This window comes from Cynocephalus volans, chromosome 5 (genome assembly GCF_027409185.1).
Source record: "Cynocephalus volans isolate mCynVol1 chromosome 5, mCynVol1.pri, whole genome shotgun sequence".
Lineage (NCBI taxonomy): Eukaryota > Metazoa > Chordata > Mammalia > Dermoptera > Cynocephalidae > Cynocephalus > Cynocephalus volans.
This window is the reverse complement of record NC_084464.1, coordinates 22,959,051-22,983,525: the sequence shown is the minus strand read 5'-3', so window position 1 is coordinate 22,983,525 and position 24,475 is coordinate 22,959,051. Positions and strand designations below refer to the sequence as shown.

Genomic DNA, 24,475 nt, shown 5'->3' with positions numbered 1-24,475 from the left:
TGTTTGTCTTCGCCACCCAGATGCAGGGACCTAGTACAGATACCTGAGCTGAGTCTTCTGCTGGAGTGGCCCCTAACAGGTGCTTAAAAACATATCTTTTCGCAAATGAATGAATGGCATCATCAGCAAATGATCCAATACTAGTGTTTTTTTTTCTTGCAGTTGGCCAGTAGGAAGGCCTGAACCCTTGACCTTGGTGTTACCAGCACCGTGCTCTCCTAAGTGAGCTAAATGGCCAACCCAATGCCAGCGCTTTGTGTTTCCTCGCACATTTGCTAGCCTGCCGTCCCCGTAGCCCACCCCTGCACCCCACCCTTCAGCCCCCCCACTGTCTGTCTTCAAGTCCTGCTAGTTCAGTCGTGGGCATCCCTTGTGACATGAGACTAGCAGCCTGGCTGTGAGCCCCCTCCCTCAACCCCCCCTCACAGACTACTGGATTTTCTCATCCTCACCCACCGTGCATCTGTGACTCTCTTCCAAAATAAATCCAGGCCATTCTGTCTAGTTCTGTGAGCTCCCGCTCAGTTTGGGGGAGGACCAGGTCCACAGATTCTGAGGATCGACTGGGACTGACAGGATCGATGGTGTGGTCAGTAGGCTGTGGGTGGTGATGGGAGACATTAGGCAGGCGTCCTTACACCTGTCACACAGCCGTGTTACTGGCATGTGTCCTGGTGCCCAGCTGGATCCAACCATAAGTGGCTGAAGCGTCCACTCCGTGTTGCCCCTTTCTGCTCTGCCTGTGCCAACACACACATCTTCTCCCACGCCCACCTACATGTCCCATTCCACACTCAGCGTACACTCATGAACATGAAAAGCAGACGACATAGCCTCTGCCTGTCAGAAATCATGTCACAGGAAGGACCCAGTGTGCCCTGCAAGGGCCTCTCCACTGCATCCAGTCTGCTGTAGACAGACTCCTGGAGCTGTCTTGTGGGGGAGGGTGAAGAATCAGTGTAGAGCAGGGATAGGATGTGGGGCTTTTTAGTGAACGAGACACAGCATTTTCTTTGGATGATACAGAATTTCCTGACTCAGCAGAGAGATGCACACTAGAGGTGAAGATAGAACAGTGAGAGGATTTCAGTCTCTGATTTTAGCAGGAAGAAGTTCACTATATCTCTGGAAGGCTGGCTCTTCCTGGGCTAATCTCTCTCTGACCTTCTACTCTCTCTAGAGCTCAGATGACTTCTTTGGAAAACATGCGTTGGAGTGTGATGGGGAGAGATGGATATATAAGAACGTTACACTGCATCATGTAAACGCAGTGCTGAACTCTGTGAAGCGTAACATAACCGGCAGAGAGTACAAAGCTGCCTTGCCCCTGTGCTGGGACGTGGCCTCTTCTAAGCTGTTGCCAAATATGGCCAAGGGAGTTAAAGGTTGGTTACATCTTGATACATTTTTTAAAAGCTGTAAAAATAGCTCACTGTATAGCTCAATGGGCTCCCTGACTCTGGATTTTGTGGGAAGGGCTCCAATCACAATCAGCTCTTTTCTCCCAATTACCAACATTATCTTCTAGAATAAAACATTTGCTTTGATTTGTCACAATGTTATGTACTTTTACTTGTTCTTATTGAAATCTTTCAAATAATACAGGTGTTTACATCAGATCAGGGCTACTCCTGACATGTGTGAGCCCCAGCAAATATTTTTTGTGGGGTTTCTGTCTATGTAAACAATTTCATGAAAAAAATGTCAGAACTCAGACAGGTGAGAACCACTATATGGCTGCATGCGAACTCAAGCTCAAGGCTCAGGGGCCAATCCCTGAATTTACCCTTTGCCCTGTGCCCCACTTCAGAGAGCATCACTCCAAATCAGGTGTCAGCACCACCTGGTGGCCCAATGTTGCATGATTCCACAAAAGAAACTGTCCCGGTCAATGGAAGCTATCTGTTCTCCTGTGGCCCTCAGGAACCAGGGCACAGCCACGGGGGCCAGGCCAGGACGACTTCACAGACACAAGTGCTGCAGCTTCTTGGGGCATCTGGTCCACCTCTTGAGGGGGAGGGTGACCGAAGGTTGGAAAGCACCTTGGTCCATGTCCGTGGCACCCTGCTGCAATAGCTCTGCCAGTGCTGGCTGGTTCCTGCAAACAGGAGGAGATCTTAGAAAACTCTGACAACAATACTCCAAGAGCACTTGCCTGGGTCTAGGGGCTCTACTGCATCTGAGTCTTTCCCTTCCAATTCAAAACTATTTCTGATTGTAAAAATCAATGCCTGTGTATGAGAGAATTTTTTTTTTTTTTTTTTTTTTCTTTTTCGTGACCGGCACTCAGCCAGCGAGTGCACCGGCCACTCCCATGTAGGATCCGAACCCGCGGCCGCTGGGAGCGTCGTCGCGCTCCCAGCGCCACACCTTCCCGAGTGCGCCACAGGCTCGGCCCAGAATATTTTTAAATTATAAAAAATTCCCTGGAATCTCCCCACTAAAATATTAGCAATTCACTTACTCATTCAGCTGTTAATTAAGTGGCTCCTCTATACCAGGCACTGTGCTTGGGGGCTGTGAATAGAACTGCATATGAGACAGATACAGTCCTTTACCTCCATGAAGTTTGCACTCTAGCAGGTTGGTACTATTTTTAATTATTAATTTTAAAATGTTTAAATTATAAAAATTCACTTACATGGGTTGAATTTAAGAGGTACAAAAAGAGTATGCAATATTAAAAACTCCTGGTTCCTACCCATTTTCTCCCTCTGGAGACAACCAAATTTATACAGATGATAAAATACATAAAAGTATGCATATTCTTTTTCTCCCCTTTTATTTAAAGCAAATAGCATACAAAACACAAACCATTTAATACTTATGTATCTAAGCTTTTCAACTAAAATATATCTTGGAGTTTATTCCATGAGTTCATGAAGAGTTTCCTCTTTCTATCTTATAGTTACATAATATTTAGTCAAATATCATAATTATTTAACAAGTTCCCCCCGGTGGAAGTTTTAATTTATTTTCAAACTTTTTCACACTATGCTGCATTAGTATGCTTGCACGTATATTATCTTGTAAATGTGACTATATCATAAAATACCCTTAGCAATGGAATTGCTGCATCAAAGGGTACATGAACTCATAGTTTTGTTTTGTTTTGTTTTGTTTTTTAATTTTGGCTTCTGGCTGGTACGGGGATCTGAACCCTTGACCTGGGTGTTACAAGGCCACTCCCTAACCAGCTGAGCTACCTGGCCAGATCCCAAACTTGTAATTTTGATAGGCATTGCCAAATTGTTTTCAATGAATTCTGAACCAAATAACACTGCAGCTAGCAATGTATGAGAACCCTGAAGGTTGGTGACATGTTGATAGATTCCCTTCCAGGCTTATTTTGCTTTAACAATCTTGGAATCGTGTGACACACACTGTTTTATCTTTTTTCCTTTGAAAAACTATTTCATTCTCCAAATACAATAAAGTGACTGTCTTTTTCTATAGACCTTGAAACCTGCATTGAAGCTAAGGTTGTAAAATGCTGATCTTGTTTTAACTTCCTTTTATATTCCATTTTCACATATTGGAAACTAGTGAATCCAAATATTTAGCATCCAGGACTTTGCCAGCTCACCAGTCATATTTCTGCCAAAGCCTTCAGGCTGCAGCACGGGTCACTCCTCTGTGCACTGACTGAGGGAAGTAGCAGACTTGAGCAGCAGAGCAGTCTCGGGGGTGAGGGAGCCTCTAGGGTGCAGGAGACATTGTTTCCTGTCATTAGAGTGAGTGCTCTAGGATGGAAAACAGGAGAGAAGGGACATGCTGTTTAAAATCCAGTGGTTAGCACCTTTCACCTAACTTTCCCCAGATCTAGGCAGGCACACACTCACACAACCCAGGAAAATGTTGCCTTCATTTATATCTTATTTTTTAAATCCAAAAATGTTCAGAAATATTGCTTGCCCATAAATACTTCCCCGAATTCTTTAAATTACATACTTTTACAAAAAGATTTTATTTTTAAGAGCAGTTTTAAGTTTGCAGCAACATCGAGCAGAAGGTGTTGCTTTGCCTCCCACGGTTTTGTCACTACTTTTCCCCTGGGTGACAGAGCCACCAAAGATTACTCAAAGCCCATCTCTTCTGAGCAGGGAGAAGCCCCGAAAAGGGGCTAATCTCCCAGAACCCTCAAGAGAGGCACTCCTTCCATTTGGGAAATTAACCATGAATTGGGGTTCTCTTCCCACATTTATTCCCCAGAGGAGGAAGTTTCAGGAAGAGAACATAGGTGGGGTTTTTGCTAAGTATAGTTTAACAAGTTTAACAATAGAAGCTGGTAACACTCAGTAAGAAAAGCAAGGTGACATTCCATAATGCAATTTACAAGAAGTTGATTCACCAACAAAAGCTTGATTTTAACAAACATTGTCTTCTTACAGCAATTTCCCAGTATCTTTACATATCAATCAGTAACCTGCTTTTGAGCCAGCAACTTTGCTGTGTTACAATTCGTTATCTTACAACAGAGACTATAGCCTGGGGAAAATTTCCTGTCCTTTGCAAGATTAAGATTTGAAACTGCAAGGCTTTGGAAAACCAGGCCCTGTGAAATACATTTGCTTTATGTATACTCCACATCTCCCCATTTCATTTATTTAATAGAAAAAGCAAAAGCTAAAGATCAGGTTTTCACAGTTAAGACAAAAGCATTTAAAGCAAAGTTACTATCCTTCAGCATGGCAAGTCCTTTTAATTTACTTCAGGTAAGGACTGATGATGTCATCATCTCTCAGCTGTTGCATAGGCATCATTCCAGGTGCCATGAATTAGGTGTAATTACCAATTGTTGAAACTCCAGAATGGGATTCTGCTCTGTATAATAGTTGATTCTGAGTCGAGACAGTTTGTTAATGTTCACCTGTCCAGGACATTACTGCTTCCAAAGCATCTATTCTTTTGTATAATTTTTGATCAATTACAAGTCTTTTGTTTAGGAACAGGATGTCTCATCGAAGTTACAAACATCCTCTTTAAGGCCAGGAAAATTTAGAGAACTGCTTTTGTATAGAAGATATTATTTCCCCATTAATGATCAAGGTATTCCTCATAAAAGCATTGATGATCAATATCTTGATTGAAAAGGTCTTACTTTTCTTTGTATAAATCCCAGGGTGCTGGGAAGGCTCATCCCCAGGTGGTGTTCTGTCCCACCTGGGGGGGCAGGGGGTGGATGGGGGGAGATGAACAGCAGGATGAAGCAGCAGTTAGGCCAAATTCAGGCAACATGAAAGAGGGGTCAGCAGCTTAGAAGAGATATGCTATTTTATAACCAAAGTTTTAAATTATATCCTGTCATAGAGAGTTAGTTTTCATTGAACTTATAAAAATAGCCACATTGCTATAATAATCATAAGGACACTTAAAGTTATTAAATTTGGAGTGGATCAAATAGGGAGAAAACAAATGCTTTTACTTCAGTTTTAAATGATATTTTACCAAACTGTTGTCAGTTATACATAGCTTGAGAGAGAGGGTTGTTTTTAGATTTGGAAAACAAAACAGTAAGAGAACCAGCAGTGTTTCAAAATAAGGAAATTGTATAAACCCATAATTCTTTTTAATTAGTTCACTAATTAATTTTTGTCATGTTGACCTTTGTGAACAATTTCACAAACCCATCAGTTTCTTTATTAGAATTTTGGAAATTTAGTTTAAACGTATAAACTCAAGGTTTGTCAGGAAGCTGTGCCTAACATAACATTTAAAATTATAATTGAACCAAGATTATGACTGATAGCATTTATATCAAGACCCATATTTTCAAGAACCTTACAAGATTTTGGAACACATATCCATAACACCTTCAGTACTGAAAATGCTTTCCCATATAGTCTAATTTATTAAATAAGCCAATGAGTTCTGATATATTTTTTATATATCCTTTGAGAAGCCACAGGGCCCTTGGAACTCCTCAAAGTTAGTTTAAACCAAAAGGTTGGGCTTTCAGAATTTAGTTTTGGAAAGTTTTGTCAAATAACAAAAGGCTTAAAACATTTAATTGAGTAAGATCACGAATTACTGCAAAAAATAAAACTAAAGTGACCAAGGGTTACAAAGGCAGAGAGCACAAGAAATTATAATGCACAACTTAAAAGACCTCTAGAAAAGACAAATGTAATCTTGTTTGATTAGTAAACCCAGGCAGTGATGTGTGCTGATAAGAACATTTTTATGCATTCAGGTTAGTAAATAGGCATCCATTTATCAGAGCAAATTATACAAAGCCCAGTTTGAGTTTTAGCTGTTTTTACCAAATACATATTTACGGTTTCCCAGCCAAAAACTTGGTGTATTAGATCTATACCCTTATCAGTTAATGTTAACTAGGGCCTATGAGACATTGGGCATAGGTCTCCTTTCACTAGCCATTTTGGGTCCTAGGTTTCCATGTAGCATTTAGAGCCAAGTGGAATCCAGAGAGGCAGAGGGCAGTATTCACAAAGACAATGCCTTAAAGATATTGTTTTTCCCAGCATGGACAGGAGGCAGAACTGAGATAACAAGGAGACATACTGACCTAGAGCAAATTTAGGTAAAAGATTTGAATCAAATTTTGAAAATATATTTATTAAAACTTTAGAAAATTTAAGTCACGTGAACTTAAAAAGTATACTTAGTTATTTAATGAGCGTGTGTTAATTATAAGCCAATTTGGTACTGTGCAGAAAACACAATTACACATACAGACATGAACATATAACATACAACTTACACATGCATATATACAGACATAAATAACAAGAACAAACAAGGATTTTATAGGTTTTGCTCAAGATGTGAAAAAAAACCTCACTAGTAAAAAGGACAGTCAGGTTTAGATTGTGTTTTTTTTTAAAAAGACTTATCGGTGAGGCCTCATCCTGTTTTAAAGAAAGGAAGGTAATGACTTTACATTGTAAAGCAAAGTATGCAAGCCTTTTTAAGAAGATGCAGAGAAAGTTTTCTTTAAAAAAAAAAAAAAAAAAAAAAAAGGTACAGAACTTTACCGGAGGATTTTGTGAAGAAATACATAGATGAGCCTAGAAGAAAATTTAGAAGTCTGTTTAAGATGACCAGCTGGATGCCAGAAAATTTGAGAACATCTAGTTAAACAGGTAGATTTTAGTTTAGTTTTTGTTTCTCAAATTACTGAGCTTAAGGGCTGAGCTATTGAAAGCTATTTGACTGTTGAAGTTTTCTTAATTTACCCCAGGCCAATTTGGAGCTTGTTATCGTTATTTTCATTACTGGTGGGCTCATGTAGGTTGGAGTGGAGGTGGTTGTTGGCACCATCATCACTGGCAGTCTGATGTGTACCATCCCCGGTGATATGGATTGAGGTGTGATGGCCAGGCGTTGAGATTTTGGGATCAGATTCAATTCCTCATCTGGTGTAGGGTTCCACATAAGGTTCAACAGCCTTAGCAGGAATTCATAGTGGGCCTGTGGGTCAAAGAACAGACGCAGACCCTCTCCCCCATGTTAATAATTCAACAGGTCTCAACTGTGGTCCCGTTGGCAGGTGGCAGAATAAAACCAAGGGTCTAGGTCTCTTTTTAGGAGGTATAAAGTGTTGTTCTCTGGCTGTTAATTTTGGGGAGTTACAGTCTTAAAAATGTAGTGTAAACAGAGCTTTAAAGACCTGTTCATGAGGGGCTAGTCTTATACCTACATTCCCCCTTTGTTTACCTAGTTGAGATTTAGGAAGGCCATTAGTTCTTTCCACAATTGTCTGGACAGTGGGGTTAAATGGGATTCCTGTGACATGTTTAATGTTCTAGTTGTCACAGAATACTTGAAAGACTTTGGAGGTGTATGCGGGTCCATTATCTGCCTTAATTTTATTTGGAATCCCCATGGTGGCAAAGGCAGAAAGACAATGTTTTTTAACATATTTAGCAGTTTCTCCTGTTTGGGCAGTGACATGAATAAGACTAGAGTAAGTACCAACAGTAACATGTAAATATTTAAGATGTCCAAAAGGGGAATAACGAGTGACTTCCATTTGCCAAATTTCATTACCTTTTATTTCTCAAGGATTAACTCCTCCAGGGAAATTAGATTTAGAAAACCTCTGACAATCAGGACAAGCATGAACAATATCTTGAGCTTGCCTGTAAGAGATCTGATGCATGTTAGACAAAGCTCGTGCACCCTGATGAAAAAACTGATGAGAATAAATAGCTTTCCATAAAACATTACTATACATAACAAAGTGATAAGCCATATCATTTGCAATTGATAAAGGGCCAGAAAGAGCAGGATTAATTATATCAGGATCATACCCAGCAAGTACTTGACAACAGTGTTTTCCCCTAGTGAGTATTTAAATGAATACATTGTTCTAATTTAGTATATAGTTTCTTTTTTTGTTGATGGGGTAAGAAAATCCATTCAATGACTCCTATGTGAGGAAGAAATTGGCAAAGCAACTGTGGGACTATGTGGGGTGTTGAAAATAATGAAATAAATGACTTGAGATTTAATAATACGTGTTAATTGTCTGGAATGTAAAAAGGATTCAATCTGTTTTAATTCTAATTTTGCTTCTTCAGATAAGTAATGAGGGGAGGACAGATCAGGGTCTCCCTTCAAAAGTGTATTAAACAAATGTTGTAATTGGTAAGTGGGAATGCCCATAGAAGGGCGGAGCCAGTTAATGTGGCCAAGTAATCTTTGTAAGTCATTTAGAGTAAAAGGCTCCTGAATATGGAAAGATATACTTTGTGGCCATATATTTCTCTGAGTGATTTAAAAAAACAAGGTATTTCCAAGGCTCCTTTTTTTGAATTTTATCTGGAGCTACTTGTAAACCAGCATTATTAACTCATTTGATTAAATGTAAATAAACTTGTGGTAGCAGTTCTGGATTGTCATGAGCCTGTCAATTTGTCTAGTTATAGCACCTTGAAGATGATTAATAAAATCGATATATGGCTCAGTGGGTCCCTGTCTAACACTAGCAAAAGATTTAGTAGGAGTATTCCAGGGACTATGTGATTTGGCTCTAAATGTCCCATTTGTAACTGTTATTTAACAAGTAAAGCAGCTTGATTTAATTTCTCCCCTTTAAGAGGCCACTGTTCCACCCAAACTGGAGGACCAGGGCTCTGTTGTAATTTGAATGATGCGAGTGTGGTCGTGGCCATCATGACAGATTTTAAAGGAGATGTCCCAATATAAACATCCCATTGAGCAAGGTCGTCTTGGCCCCATAGAGTTTGAGGGAGATCTGGAACATAAGGCATAATGGAGGCAATTTGTCCCTCGGGGGCCAGTATACAACAAGGATTTTTACTTTGATAAGGGATTTTGAACCTGCCTAATCCAGTAAGTGTAACTGGTGAAGAAGTTACTTTCCATAATGGAGTCCAATCCTTTTTAGCAATTATGGTATCATCAGCCCCCAATCTGTAATAAATTTTTGTTCAACAGATAAGGTCAACAGTGGCCGAGTCTTATCTAATCTTTGTTTCCAAAACGCATCAGGGGAAGCAAGAGGTTGAAGTTTAGATTTTGTTTCAGGCATTTTGTCCCAAGCCTTTATAGCTGCTCTAGTTGTTTGATCAAGTAACATGTCCATGCTAATTTGAACCTCATTTCGTAAATTTTCGAGTGACATAGCACGTAAGGCTTCCTGATATTCTTGTAGCCATATAGTATATTGAGCAGGAGTTAAAGCAGTTTTTCCAAGTGTTTTCCAATCCCAAGGGGTCATAGTGTGCCCATTTGCAATTCATTCTAAGTATTCCTTAGTAAAAGTACTATGTAAGCCATTTTTTATAATGCTCTTTTAAAATCTTTCAAACAAGGAGAATGGGAGGTTTTCATGTCTCAACTGAGTCCCAGTTCTTACAATGGGAAAGACATGATGAGTATCAACTCCCATGTTATGTCCCTCTTTAAGACAGGACTGCATCAAGGGAACAAATGAATTGTTTGTCTAAAAGGTCGAAGTGGGGGAGAGGAGGAGGAGATGGTGGCGAGGATTGTTTTTCATCCTCTTTAATGGCATAAACACATTTTTGCCTTTTGTTAAGGTTCTGAATAATTTTTAGAGCAATTCGACAAAATTTCCAAACCACTATAATCAATAATAATTTGGTTAGATGACGGTTAGTTACTTTATAACCTACTGCCTTTAGGAGACATAGAAGGACTGAACTATGTTGAACTTCCCTCTTAGACAGTAAACTACCCATAATTGCAAGAACAGATAGAAAATTGAGAGAGTAAGAAAGCAAACAAGCTCGGGGCCGGCCCGTGGCTCACTCGGGAGAGTGCGGTGCTGATAACACCAAGGCCCCGGGTTCGGATCCCATATACGGATGGCCGGTTCGCTCACTGGCTGAGCGTGGTGCTGACAACACCAAGTCAAGGGTTAAGATCCCCTTACCGGTCATCTTTAAAAAAAAAAAAAAAAAAGAAAGCAAACAAGTTAAAAATAATGCCTGACATAAGAAACACTCAAATATTAGTATTGTTACTGTCTCTTGGACTCCAACTTCTTCCTTTTTAGGGCAAAATACACAGATGAAACTACTACCACTGTTACTGAGAATTGTAAGCATCATTTGTATATAATTTTTAAATCTTTCTACAATATTATGTCTTCAATATGAGCTCTCTTGGGTGACCACTTTGGAACCTCATGCTCACTTCCACCCCGTACTGTATTAATACACTGATAAGATGTCGTTTCTCTCCAACTTGACCTATTGATTCAATAGAACTACCTTGACAAGCTGATTCTGAAACTTATAAGGAAATACAAGGGATCTAAAAGAGCCAAAAACAATTTTGAAAAAAGAACAACTTTTGTACAACCTACACAATTGGCATAAGGATAGACATATGAGGGTACTTCAAAAAGTTCATGAAAAAATAGAATTGAAAGATAAAATGAATCCTTCCATGAACCTTTTGAATACCCTCATATCTGTCTATCCTTATGTTAATTGTGTAGGTTGTGCAAATCCTTCCATGAACTTTCTGAAGCACCCTCAAAGGTCAATGGAACAGAATAGAGTCCAGAATAAACCCATACATATAGGATAAACTGATTTTCAAGACAGGTATCAAGGTAATTTAATGAGGAAAGAACAGCCTTTTCTTTCTTTTTTTTTTTTTGGCCTTTTTTGTGACCGGCACTCAGCCAGTGAGTGCACCAGCCATTCCTATATAGGATCCGAACCCACGGCGGGAGCGTCGCCGCGCTCCCAGCGCTGCACTCTCCCAAGTGCGCCACGGGCTCCGCCCTTGAACAGCCTTTTCAATCAACGATATTAGGACTGTCAGATATCCTTACGTTTAAAAAACAAACAAACTGAAAAACCAACAAAAAAACCAACCTTGATCCTTAACTCAAACCATACACAAAACTACCTCAAAGTGGATCACAGACCTAAAGGTGAAACCTAAAATGTAAAACTACTAGAATACAGGAGAAAAATCTTTGTGACCTTGGGGTAGGCAACAATTTCTTACAGGTATGTGAGGTAAGGCATATGTTAATTAGCTCGATTTAGCCATTCCACTGTATATGGTATTTCAAAACAACATGTTGTACACCATAAACACATACAACTTTTATGTTTATTAAAAACAAATAATTTAAAAAATTTTTTAAATAAAATTATGTCATACTTTAAAAAATTGATAAATGGAACTTATCAAATTTAATCAAAATATAAAACAAATGACAATTCAAAGTGAAAAGGCAGGCCACAGATTAGAAGAAAATATTTACAAAACATATATCTGATAAAGGACTTGTACCCAAAATACATAAAGAATTGTTACAACTTGATAACAAAAAGAAAAAACAAGTTTTTTGTTTTTTTTTTTTTAAGATGGTGATAGAGTTTGGATTCCCACCAAGACATGAGGGACATGAGGGAACTTTCTGGACAGATAAAACTGTTCTGTATCCTGATTGTGGTGGTAGTCACACCACTGTGTATATTTGCCAAAACTCAAATTGTGTACGTAAAATTTTACTGTATGTCATTTATACTTCAATAAAGCTGAATAACATCAGAAATCAGAATCAATTATTTCTCAAACCCTGAGGCACCTGTTAAAATAATTAATTGGGAGGCTATTAGGTTGAGACCACTCCAACGCCTTGGGTTTCTGCACAAGAAATCGAAACCCATCTCACTGTAAACATTAAAACAAAGCTAAACCCATCTGAAACTATCAACTAACTTCCCACTAGGGACTTTCCATGTTAACCAAACAAATATTTTCTTTGCTTTGCTCCAGTGAACATGTCATAGAAGTTTCTTCTTCACATCCCCTTGGTGGAGGCCCAACCACTTGTGATCTGGCTCTGCCCAACTCATGAATCAGTTTGCTCAAATAAATTCTTTAAAACATTATTGTGTGTGAGTTTATCTTTTAACATACCTTTGCAGATGGTATGAAAACCAATGAACTACATGATCTGTGAAATTTGTCCACACTTTTCCACGATCAATACATTTTATCTTATTCCTCTGTTATCTTTGAAAAATATACACTATCCTAAGTAAAACCATATTAAATTAAGGGTAGCTTAAATTCTTAAAAACAGATTTAATCATTGAAAATCTACTTTTCAAATATGAGTTAATTCATATTTATTTATCTGTATGCAATGTGAGATAGGTAGAAACATAGCTTGTCCTTAGTATTTCTTGATTCCATGATTTGTGAATTTGCTGACTCACTAGAATTAGAAGTCGGGTGTATTCCTCAAGTCTCACAGCTAGTAAGTGGCACTGCCAGCTCTGTGAGTTGATCACACAGTTACAGACTGGCCTGAGTCCAACTCCATTCACTAACTCCTTGACTTGCTGGGAACAGCAGGAAGCAGGGACTCGGTACTAGACCAGGCCTGCAAATTACAGTCTTCCCAGAGTCTGTCAAGCCAGGTTGAACTAGGGAGCATAATCAAGCCAACCTCTGGAGATGGGTCTGATGCCAGATAAATAACTACTCCCCTCTCCTCATGTAGGCCCACACTCTGATATCCTCCTAGGACCTACATTGACTGCGTTCTGATTCTGTCTAAAGACTTCATATCTCAGGGCCAGCCCGTGACTCACTCGGGAGGAGTGCGGTGCTGATAACACCAAGGCTACGGGTTCATATCCCTATATAGGGATGGCTGGTTGCTCACTTCAGAGAGTGTGGTGCTGACAACACCAAGTCAAGGGTTGAGATCCCCTTGCCGGTCATCTTTAAAAAAAAAAAAAAAAAAAAAAGGACTTAATCTCCTATGCTCTTTAGACACAGCAGCAGGCAGAACAGACAAAAGTGGTATCACTGTCGCTGAGTCACCCAACAATCAGAAGGCCACCACCACTCCCAGCCTCTACTATATTGTTAGGGTGAGCAGAACTGAAGCCATGTTGGGACCTAAAACTGTATGGGCTGCAGGCAAATTTTAAAAGGACACAGTTTTTTTCTTGGCATCCATTTCTGTGAGTCCCTCTTTTCCTATGGTTATTTGATATTTTAAACCTTGGTTATGGGACAAGATGACATTATTTGCATAAATGTAAAGATGTTTTCCAGCAAGCCTGAAACTAAAAACTTGCAAACCCTGGGAAACCAAGGAAGACATCAATAAAGCTATGCTGATCCCACCCCTCCAGCAGGACCAAGAGATAACATCAACAGGAACAGAAACCAGACAGAAGTCTTGGTGAGACCTAGTACCTGGCTCCTTACAGAGCCCCATGGCTCATGTCTCTCTCCTTCCTGCTTTTCATTTCCCACATTCCATTCTCTCAGCCCCCTCTTTAAAAACCCCTCAGTAAATCTCAGCCTTTGAGACGGCTTTAGTCTGGCCGTTCTCCTTCAGGTTTACTGGAGAGACGGGTCAGCCTAACATCTCTCCTTGGGTCACTGGTATTCCTGAATAAAAGCTGACTTCCGTTTTCGCCATTTGACTTTTGAGTGGCTTGTTTTTGAAAGGGGGCAGGCAGTCCGACCTGTGTCCAGTAACACTGTTTCCATCTTAGTGCAAACTTTTATCAGTACTTTATGCTAACCCCCTAACTGGTTTCTTTCCTTCTAGCCTCCCACTCTCCACACATTGTAGCTAGAGAAGCCCATAAAATTTTTAAGTTCCTTCTATAAACGCTTAGATCCCCATTGCCTATAAGAAAATGTAAACTCTGCAGGTGATCCTTATAAAGTGCCACAATCTAGATGCCTCTTGTTCCCATCTATAACCTCATCCTAGCCAATTATTCAAGGGCTAAAAATGCATTCATTCAAATACTCAAATGCCTACTACGTTCCAAATACTATCCTTATGAAACCAGGGAACAGACCCCCAATTTCTCCCTAGCTGTTCCCCTGACACCCCTCAGAGCAGACCTTGGCTGGGGGGAAGGGGGAAATAGCTGCTTGACCAGGCAGGATGGGCTGGATTCCCAGGAGTAGCAATACGAGTAGAGTTGATTAAACATAAACTTCCTTAGGCTAAGACTTGAACTGGAGGTTAGGATGTTTGCTCCTTAAGCTAAGACTTGATTTGAAGGTCAGAATGTTTGTTCCCTAAATGAATGCCTTATAGCTTAGGATAACATCTGTAATGCCAATCACAAGTTATTTCTGCAGACTGCCTGCAACTACAAGCCTGCTTTGAAGCACACACACCCTGGACCCTAAGGCACCAGGGAAAATATCAGTCAAGATGCCAGGAATAGTTGTGCTGACTTCATGCCAAACCAATCAGCTTCCTACACAACTTCTGGGACCCCCCCCCACTCATGATTCTGCCTTATAAATCTTGTCATTCTAAGCTATTGGGGAGTCTGAGATCTTAAAGCTCCTTTAGCTACATGGGTTCCTTTCAATGGTGATCCAAATAAACCCTAATCTTTAACACTGCCAACTTTGGTGTGAGACTTCTTTATCTTTTGGGCAGTGGATGAGGAAGCCCTCTCAGTTTGTAACACTTTTCACACCACATCTGTCCAATTATAATGAAGTAGTATAGGAAAAAATAAAGGAGAGTCAGGGTAAAGAGGCCATGTGTGTTCCTGGAAATATGGTATCTTACAGAGAAGTTAGGGAGGCCTCACTGACAACTGAAATGAAAAAGTTGCCATTTACTGAGATGAGGAAGGCTGCAAGAAGAACAAGATCTGGAATGTAGTTTTACATATGTTAAGTTGAAAATGCTTATTATACTTAACATTCAAAAGTTTTTATAACCTAATCTCCAGCCTCCCTGCCCTCCCTGGACATCAGGGGGTGGGGCTGAAACTTCCCACCCTCTCATATGTTTGGTCTTTCTGATGACTAGCCCCCATCCTAAAATGTTCTAGGGGCTCCACCCCGAGTCACCTCATTAGCATAAACTCAGATGTGGTCCAAAGGGGCTTGAATAACAAAAGACACTTCTACCACTCAAGAAATTCAAAGGGTTTTGGGGTTCGAGGGTGTTGTGCCAGAAACCAGGGACAGAGACCAAATGTATTTTTTATTATGCCACAAAGATGAATGTCCTTGGAGCCTTAGACAAAGGAAAAGTTTGTTTCTGTTTGAAAGGATGGGAAATAACCAGGAATGAGCATACACCGCCAAATGGGTGAATTTCATGTAAAAGCACAATGTATCAACATTAATAGACCCTTCCAGACTCTTAACAATTTGTTGTTGAATGACAAAGCTGTTATCCCCTGTAAACCACTGAACTTGTGGTTTAGTGGTAGAACCAGATTTTAGTTACTGCTGTATCTCAGAACCATGCTTACAAGAAATGCTCAAATATTTGGGAGATGAATTGGGTGTATGACAAGTGTCTCAATGAATGAGAATGAATGAGGAAGGTAAAATAATCCTAAAGGTTTTGTGCATTAACTGAAAAGAAGAGTGAGCTTTAGGGGAAGGTTCTGAGCTCCATGAGACAACCAGAAAAAGGAATAGAAGCCTACGTTTTACTACAATTACCTGTTGCATAAGTATCTTCCCTACTGGAGTATAAGGTCCTAAAGGGCAGAGATTATGCTTACTAATTTTTGGATACCCATGACCATCACCCACAGCAAATAAATGAGTCAATAAAACATACTTATTGAACTAACATAAGGATTATCCATCTTGAGGCAATCCTGGTCTCTACCACACTTAAGACTTGCATGTAATGGGAATTTAATAATTTATTCTGAGGAATCTTTCCTCATTTATTCTTCAAACACATGAGGGCCTACTATGTGCCAGGCACTAGTCTAAGATCTAGGGATGGAGAAGTGAACAAGCCAGATGAGGTCACTGATTTCATAAAGCTTATACTCTAAAAATTGGGGGAAACAGACTCATGAATTAGCTCATTTCAGATAGTGCTAAATACTCTGAAAACTAAGGGCAAATGAGATAAAGAGTGACTGGATGGACTACCGTGGGTGATCAGGAAAGGTGTCTCTGAGATGACATTTGACATGAAATCTGAATGAGGAATTAGCCATATGAAGAGCCAGAGGAAGACAGAGGACAAGGGCCCTGCAAAAGGTACAAGGTTGGCCTGTTCCTGGAATGTTGTAGTGGGGAGAGTGGAGAAACGAGATGGAAAAAGTAGGTGGGGGCTACATCAGCAGATCTTTAGGCCACAGTAAGAAATCTGGATTGTACTGAAATCAGCTGCTGACCATCCCAGATAATTAGCTAAGCTAAATGACAAACGGTGGGCTGAAAATAGCTGTTGACCATCCCAGATAATTGGCTGAGCTAAATAACTGCCTGAAGTTCCTTCTAAGATAACAAAATGCCTCTCAAGTTTCCTGTAATAAGATGATTGTTAATCACTATGGCCTAAGTTGTTTTGCAGAAACGTCAGAGCCCTTGAAGTGAGACAGATGTGAATAGAGGAACCATAAAGCCAGACACAATTAAAAAGTGAGGCGTCCATCACCATTTATTGCAAGACAAGCAGAAAAAAAAAAGGAGCAAGACTGGAATGTGCTTATCTGCCACTAATCAGCTCCTGCTAACTTGCATGTTCTGTAACTTTACCTATACTTCGTTATACTTCCAGCTTCCTATAAAAATAAGTCACACTTCTCTGTCCAGGAGACAGATTTGAGCACAGTCTCTTGTTTCTTTGCCTGATTGGTCATGCAATTAAAGCTTTTTCTTTTCACAAAAGCCAGTGCCATAGTGTTTGGCCTTCTGTGCACATCAGGCAGCAAGCCCATTGCTCGGTAACAGTATTTCAAGGGAAACGGGAAGCCACTGGAAGTTATTAAGCAAGGGAGAACATTTTTAAAGATTACTCTGAGGACAAGTGGTAAGTGGTCTAGCAAAGCAAAGGAAATAAAAATCTGGATGGCAGAAGAGAAGGGTACCAATTGGAGCCAAAGTGCAATGATAAACCATGGAAAAGATCAGGACTATGGGTGAAAAGAGGGTAAGGAAGGAAAGAAAAAAGGATTGGTTGAAAGTCTACTTATGATGACAGCCAAATTTATAATATAAAGGGTCCAAAAAAGTTCGTGGAAAGATTCATATTATCTTTCAATTCCATTTTTCCATGAATTTTTGGAAGTATTCTCCTATCACACTGGGAAATGGGAGAATTCCTCTCTGGAGAAATGGAATAATAGGTCTTCAGATACTAACTGGGGATACTGCTAGAGAAGAGGTCAAGTCACCACCAAAACAGCCTGCAGCAAGCTCAGAGCTGAAACAATTTATCATGTTTACCACCTCACCCTTAAATATGAATGGAGAACAAGATCACTAGACATTTACAGAAAACCTTCAATCAAGAAGAGTCCAAAGCAAACAAGCAGAAATTTTTTAAAATGGAAGAAACAAAGACAATGCAGGGAGAAGAAAAACACTTTATTTAAAAAAAAAAACCTATAACTAAGGGTTCAATCCCTCTACTGGCCAGCTGCCAAAAACAAACAAAAAAAACCTGTAACTAATATGCTTAGGGAGATAAGATATTGCACACATGTAACAAGAACAGGTGCTATAGAAGAGAAATAATCAAAGAAAAAGAAAGCTGTGAAATTAAAAATTGGATAGCTAAAATAAAAACTGAACAGAAGAAACAGAAGACAACAGCCAAAACACCTCCCAGAAGAAAGCAGGAAGACAAGTGAGAGAGAAAACAGGAGATAAAAAGATTCAATTAAAGAATCAGCCCAGGAGTTCCAACATCCAACTAACATTAGTATTGGAAAGAAAAAAACAAAAAAATGGGAGAGAGAAAATTATCAAAAATCTAGTAAAAAATTCTCCCCAGAATAAAGAAAATATCTGAATTGAAAGGGCCCAGAAAAATGAAAGACACACACCAAGGTATATCATTATAACATTTCAGAATGAAATGATAAAAAGCCTACCCCAAAAGCTTCTATAAAGGGAAATGAAGTCACCTATCAGGACAAGGAAACAGAAGGCATTAAGTTTTTCAACATCAGACCTGGAAGCTAGAAATCCATGAAGTAATAATTTTAAAATTTTGGATGAAAATTATTTGCAAGCTGAATCTATTCAAATTACCAATCAAGTATAAGGGTAGAAAACAAAATAAATAAAAAGACATTTACAGCCACGCATTTGTTCAAACTATTTTACATGCATTCTTTCTCAGAAAGCTCCTAGAAAATGCGCACCAACAAAACAAGTGTGTAAACCAAGAAAGACAATGACATGAGAGCCAGAAAACAGGGGACAGAACAGGGTAGCAGAGAAAGTACAGACTTCTGTACAAGAATGACAGCTGTTGAGAAGGAAGGTGGGGGATTGGGTGGGGGAAGGAGGGGAAGACCAATTCCTTTGAACATATGGGAAATATCACTGATGGGTGTGTGTAAGAGTTCATGGAACATTTGTGGGAGAACAAATAACAATGTGTGCATATAAAAAAGTAATACCAGGTAAATTTAAAATGCAATTAGTAACTTCAAGAAAAATAGAGAACCATATAAGAAAGGAGGTATGATCATATTACTCTATTTGACCAGCAGGGAATATTTACACAGTCAAAATATAAATCTTTACTCTTAAGTTAGACAAAAACTGTGCTATTAATGGCAAGCAGGGAAAGAAATGGGGAATCTACCATGGTTAATAAATAATGTCTAAAACAGCAAAATCAAGAAATAGCAATGAAAATGTTATTTAGAAATATAGAAGTAAATAACTAGAATAGTGAAACTGAGGGTTAAAAGGAACTACTTTTTTTTAGAAGTACTATTGACTTTTGAAACTATATTTCTTCTGTTAAGAACGTTTGATAAATAGTGGGGGAGGGGAGAAACAAAGGGGGTAAAAGGAACGGGTAAAGGGTCACGAAAATCAACTACAATGTATATTGAGAAGTTAAAATAAAAAAAGATTACAGAAAGGAGAAAAAAAACTTTTGATAAAATATTTTCTCAATAAAACAGTCTGGCTAGTACGTGAAAAGTGGATTATAAAGAAAAGATGGGTTGAAAAAAAGACGAGTTAGGAAACAAAGGCAAACCAAATATGATGATTGTGGTGGTGATAGTCATGGAGAAGAGAACATATTCCAGATTTTTTTTAAAGAGATCAAACTGAGAAGACTTGCATACTTGATCTGCTTAAAGGAAAGGACAAAATCAAGGATGATATCTAATTCCTTGGCTTGAACCACTGAATGGAAGCAGATAACATTTCAGCTGGGAAAGACTGGGGGTGGTGGTGGGGGAGCGGGGTTGGAACCAGTGGCAGAAATCAAGAGCTGAGTGTTCGGTGTATTAAATTTGAGATGCTTATTAGATCTCCAAGTGGGGATATCAATAAAAAAAAGTCTGATGCATGAGCCTGGGGCTCAGGAAAGAAGTGAGAGTTGGAGATATAAATTTTAGAATCATTAGCTATAGCTGGTGTTTAAATCTCTAGGATTGGATGGATACCATAGGGAGAGGACAGGCAGAAGATAAAGAAAACAAAAATATATTTGTATTATATTATAGAAATATAATAGAAGAATAGGAAATAGCATGCATCTCATACAGAAGTACTAGCTCATAAACTTTATTTCTGAGAGAGATGATAGGTAGGTGTACATATAAACAGACACATGTAATTTATTCATTTATGAATCTACTGTGAATAATGTACTTCCTATTGTAGGCTATGGTCAAAAAGAATTCAAATTCTAGACAAGAAGCAGCCAGGAAAAGCTAAACAATTAGCTACCGTGGTAGGAAGAACACCATGGAAGGACAGTGTACAAAAGTCAAAAGAAATGCTTCTCAAAGAGCATCCTTAACTGTACAGGATGAGTGTGATGGGTTAAGTTCAGTTAGGACTGATAAGCACTCACCAGCTTGGTAATATGGAGGCCATTTGTTACGGACCTTGAGAAGGGCAGCTTCAGTGAATGATGGGGGTAGGCAACAATTGAGAATGAATGAGAGGTGAGAAAGCAGAGACAACCAGTAGAGACAGAAGAAGGAAAACCTCCCTAGGAACCTGAATTTACTATGTGAAAAAGCTTGTCCAACTTTTAAAACAAACTAAGCTTTGAATTCCTTGGGGCAGACCCCCGTCATAAATTCTGTGTTCCTGGTGCTCAGTAGGCATTCAACATTCAGTTTGCTGAACTGAATAAAATCAGAAAACAGGAGACCTAAGCCTAAAACGCAGAGGCTCTTAATCTGAACTCCACGTTGGGGTTTAAGGAAGGGGAGTCCATGAAATCTCTGAAATAGAAAAGTAAGAACAATTGTTTTAAGGGCACATGACTAAACTATCCAGCAACTCCCTACCTTTCAGCCAGTGCTGATGACATAGTGCTTGTTATGGACTGAATTGTGTCCCTCCCCTAAAATTCATAGGTTGAAGTCCTAACCCCCAATGTGACTATATTTGAAGATAAGGCCTTTAAAGAGGTAATTAATGTTAAATGAGGTCATAAGGGCAAGGGCCCTAATCCAGTAGACTAGTGTTCTTAGAAGAAGACATTAGGACACAGACACAGAAGACCACATGAAGACACAGAGAGAACACCTCGATCTAGAAATCAAAGAGAGGCCTCGGGAGAAAATAAACCTTCTGAAGCCCCAAATATAAGTCTGGCAAACATTCTATCCAAGGTGTGGTATGGTCTACATGTCACATCCTCATGTCCAGGTAGCTTGCATGTCCCAATTAGAAAGGATGACATAAGCATTCCTCCTTCCCCACGTCCAAACAAATCACAAAGACCTGGTTTTCCTTACTTGAAGGACCTTAAACATCTACTATTAGCCCGAAATGTTGACATGACAAGCAGAAAATTGAGAAAGATTGTTCAACTATCATATCTCATCAGAAAAGAAAGGCTGTAAGTTTGAACATTTAACTGTGGTGTCACAGTAAAGCAAAACCAAACATTAAATATACATACAAGTATATAAGTACAAGTACATATAAACGCAGATGCACAAGCACACCCTATATCTTCTGCAAGCACAGCTCTAATACCAAGCATTAATTAGTACATTAACTGTGTAATGAATGAGCCCTGTAGTATTTATTATGAATTCTGACCAATTATTGCATCAACTTGAACCCATACCTCAGTCTTGTAAATACGAATTAACTCACTGACATCTCCTCTAAATACTTTTTACATTTTTACAGTTGCTCAGCCACGTTGCTAACAGATCTGTGGTTACCGGTTACTGTGTGTAAAGAATCAAAAAGATCTAAAACTGCCTTAAGGAAGTTTAACGTCCTCTCATTCCAAGACGGAAAATACCCACCGTACACAAAACAGCACCATTATTGCAGAACTAAGAGCTAGGTTACCTGGCCCTGGAAGTTAAGATAGCCGGTGTCTGTAGTTCTGCCTGATCTCAGCAGCTCTGCTTGGAATTTAGTTTAAGCCTGAACTCGAAATAAACAATTTCACGTGTGCTGAAAACCCAACTGTGCCCTAATCCCTGATTAAATGAAGGTAGTGAAACCTCTCATTATCATTAGGGTCAGAACCTGTGAAAAAGAAAAAACGGGAGTAACCCATCACTTCACCTTCGAATACAGGCCAGGGTTCAAATCTGGACAGACTGGCACGAATGGCAAGAGGAGACGCTGCCGGCGAAGCAACGTCTGGTTTAGCCCCGAGTCAAGATGCCCAGGCCTGGATCCTGTCCTATGCCTGTCCAGGGTGCCCGCGGGCCTGCCATCGGTCAGGGGCACATCTCCTCTGAGCTCACTCCCGCGAGGTAAGGGGACAACAGACAAGAGCCCTGTCCATCCATCCCTCTTCCTTTTTTTGAAGCGGACAAAACAAGCAAGTGAGCAACCCGAGTCGCGCGGGCGTGTGGAGGTGCCCCACGGCGGATGCCCTGACTCACCGCACACCATCAGCAGCAGGACGATCAGCAGCGTGGCCACGAGCACGAGCACGGTCAGCCCGACGTTCTGCCACATCTTGGGCGGCGGAGGGCGCGGGCGGGCGGCGCGTCCCGGGCTTCAGCGGCCGGGCGGGCGCCCCTCGGCAGCGCCCCCAGGGGGCGGGGCGGACACGGCAGCGCCGACCGCCCGCCCGCCCGACCCTCCTTCTCTCCGGGGCGGCCGGGGCGAGGGAGGCAGGCGGGCGGCGGAGCGCCACTACCCCCTCATCGCTCCGGGGAGCTGGGGCCCCAGCGCCCGGAAACGACGGCGGCGGCCGGATGCGCTTCCATGGCGGACGCCGCGCTCCTATGGCGAGGACAGAAGGCGATTGCAGGGACAAGTAGCGGCCACACGGTCCTTGTTGCCGCCCGCCCGAGGGTCCCTCGGCCCCTACGGACGCCAGACGTCAGCGTCTCCAGGCGCCGGCCGCAGCTAATTCTCGGTCTCGGCGCCCTGCCCCTGCGGCAACTCATTACCCAGCGCCCCCTCCGCTCGCCTCCTCCGCGGCGCGGGGGCGGCTGGGAGATGGAGTGCGGCGCCCGGTAGGGGCGGGAGGGCGTCGCCCCGCAGGCACTACAACTCCCAGAATGCACCGCCTGCCTAGGGTCTGGGGCTCTGCCTCACCCGCCCTCTCACCCCTTTGGTCTCTCTCCAGCTTCCACCTCTGCCTCCGGACCGCGGCTGGTGTTCTCAGAACCGGTGGAGTCGGCTTCGCCTCCTGTGCTGGGCCGAAGCGCCAGTGAGATTTCAGCCATTGCCCCCCCACACAAAGTCGTTTTTAGAGCCGCGATCGACGCAGAGGGAGGAGAGGGGAGGTGGCTGCTGAAGGTGGGGAAGGGATATAGATGAACTTTAATTTATTAATGTCCTCCAGGTTTTGATGCAGACTTGAGAAATGCTAGTATAAAGTACATTTAGCAATTAATTATGTACCTACCTAATGATGTTACTTGGATTATTTTTATTTTTACTTAGTACGTCATATGTGCATCCAAGGGGTCTTCAAAAAGTTCATGAAAAGATTCATATTATCTTTTAATTCCATTTTTTTAATGAACTTTTTGAAATACCCTCATATATGTAAATATCTTCGTCTGTTTGGGCTGCAGTAACAAAATACCGTAGGCTGGGTCATTTATAAACCACAGACATTTACTGCTCATAGTTCTGGAGGCTGGGAAGTCCGAGATCAAGGTGCCAGCATGTTCAGTGTCTGGTGCCAGCTCTCTGCTTCACAGATGGTGCCTTGTTGCTGTGTCCTCACGCAGTGGAAGAGGCAAAGGAGCTCGCTCGAGCCTCTTCTAAGTCATGGAACCTTCACGACTTAATCACTTCCCAAAAGATCCCAACTCTTAATACTAAGACATTGGGTATTAGGTTCTAACATATGAATTTGGGGAGGACACCAATTCAGACCATAGCAGTATGTCTACATACATGTAAATGTAAATATGTATATATGTCTTGTTTCCCATATGCTATGGTTTGAACGTCCCCCCAAAGCTCACTGAAGCTTGATCTCTATTGTAACAGTGTTAAGGGGGTGGGAAATCAGAGTATGGTATTTAAAAGGTAGAGACTTTGGGAGGTGATTGGATTGTGAGGACTCTGTCCTTGTGAATGGAGTAATCCGTTATGAAGACAGAGCTTTATAAGGACAGGAAGAAAGCATATGGAAATGTTCTCTTGCTCAGCCCTCGCCATGTGCTATTCTGCACTGCGTTGGGACTCTGTAGAGAGTCCCATCAAGAAGAAGACCTTCAATGTGCCTCCCCAGACCTTGGACTTTCCAGCCTCCAAAATTGTGAGAAATACATTTTGTTTCTTATAAATTACCCAGTTTCAGGTACTCTGTTACAACCAACAAAAAACAGACTAACACACCATATCGATTCTTAGGCGGGACACTTACTCCCCCTGTTATTTCCCTCCACGAGGGAGGAAGCTCATCCGGTATAATATGTCTGGTCTCTCTCTGCTCTTTCATCTTTTATCCCTCTGTCCCTGGTCAGGTGAGGAGTGACTTATCTAATTGGTACATTTAGGAAAACTAAGCTGGATTTTCTGAGCTCCACTCCTCCCATGTTCCACATAGGCCTTTGGTATAGGGAGGTCCACC

The 24,475-nt window shown here is 40.9% G+C and overlaps 1 long non-coding RNA gene across 1 annotated transcript; it reads right to left on the bottom strand.

The window, feature by feature from the left end:
- Window positions 1-330: 330 nt before the first annotated feature.
- LOC134379256 (uncharacterized) lies at window positions 331-22,854 on the bottom strand. Its single transcript, XR_010023709.1, has 3 exons — window positions 22,317-22,854; window positions 3,587-3,743; window positions 331-2,098 (listed from the first exon to the last, which is right to left on the bottom strand). It is a non-coding gene; the product is annotated as an uncharacterized LOC134379256 (long non-coding RNA).
- Between the last annotated feature and the right edge of the window lie 1,621 nt (window positions 22,855-24,475).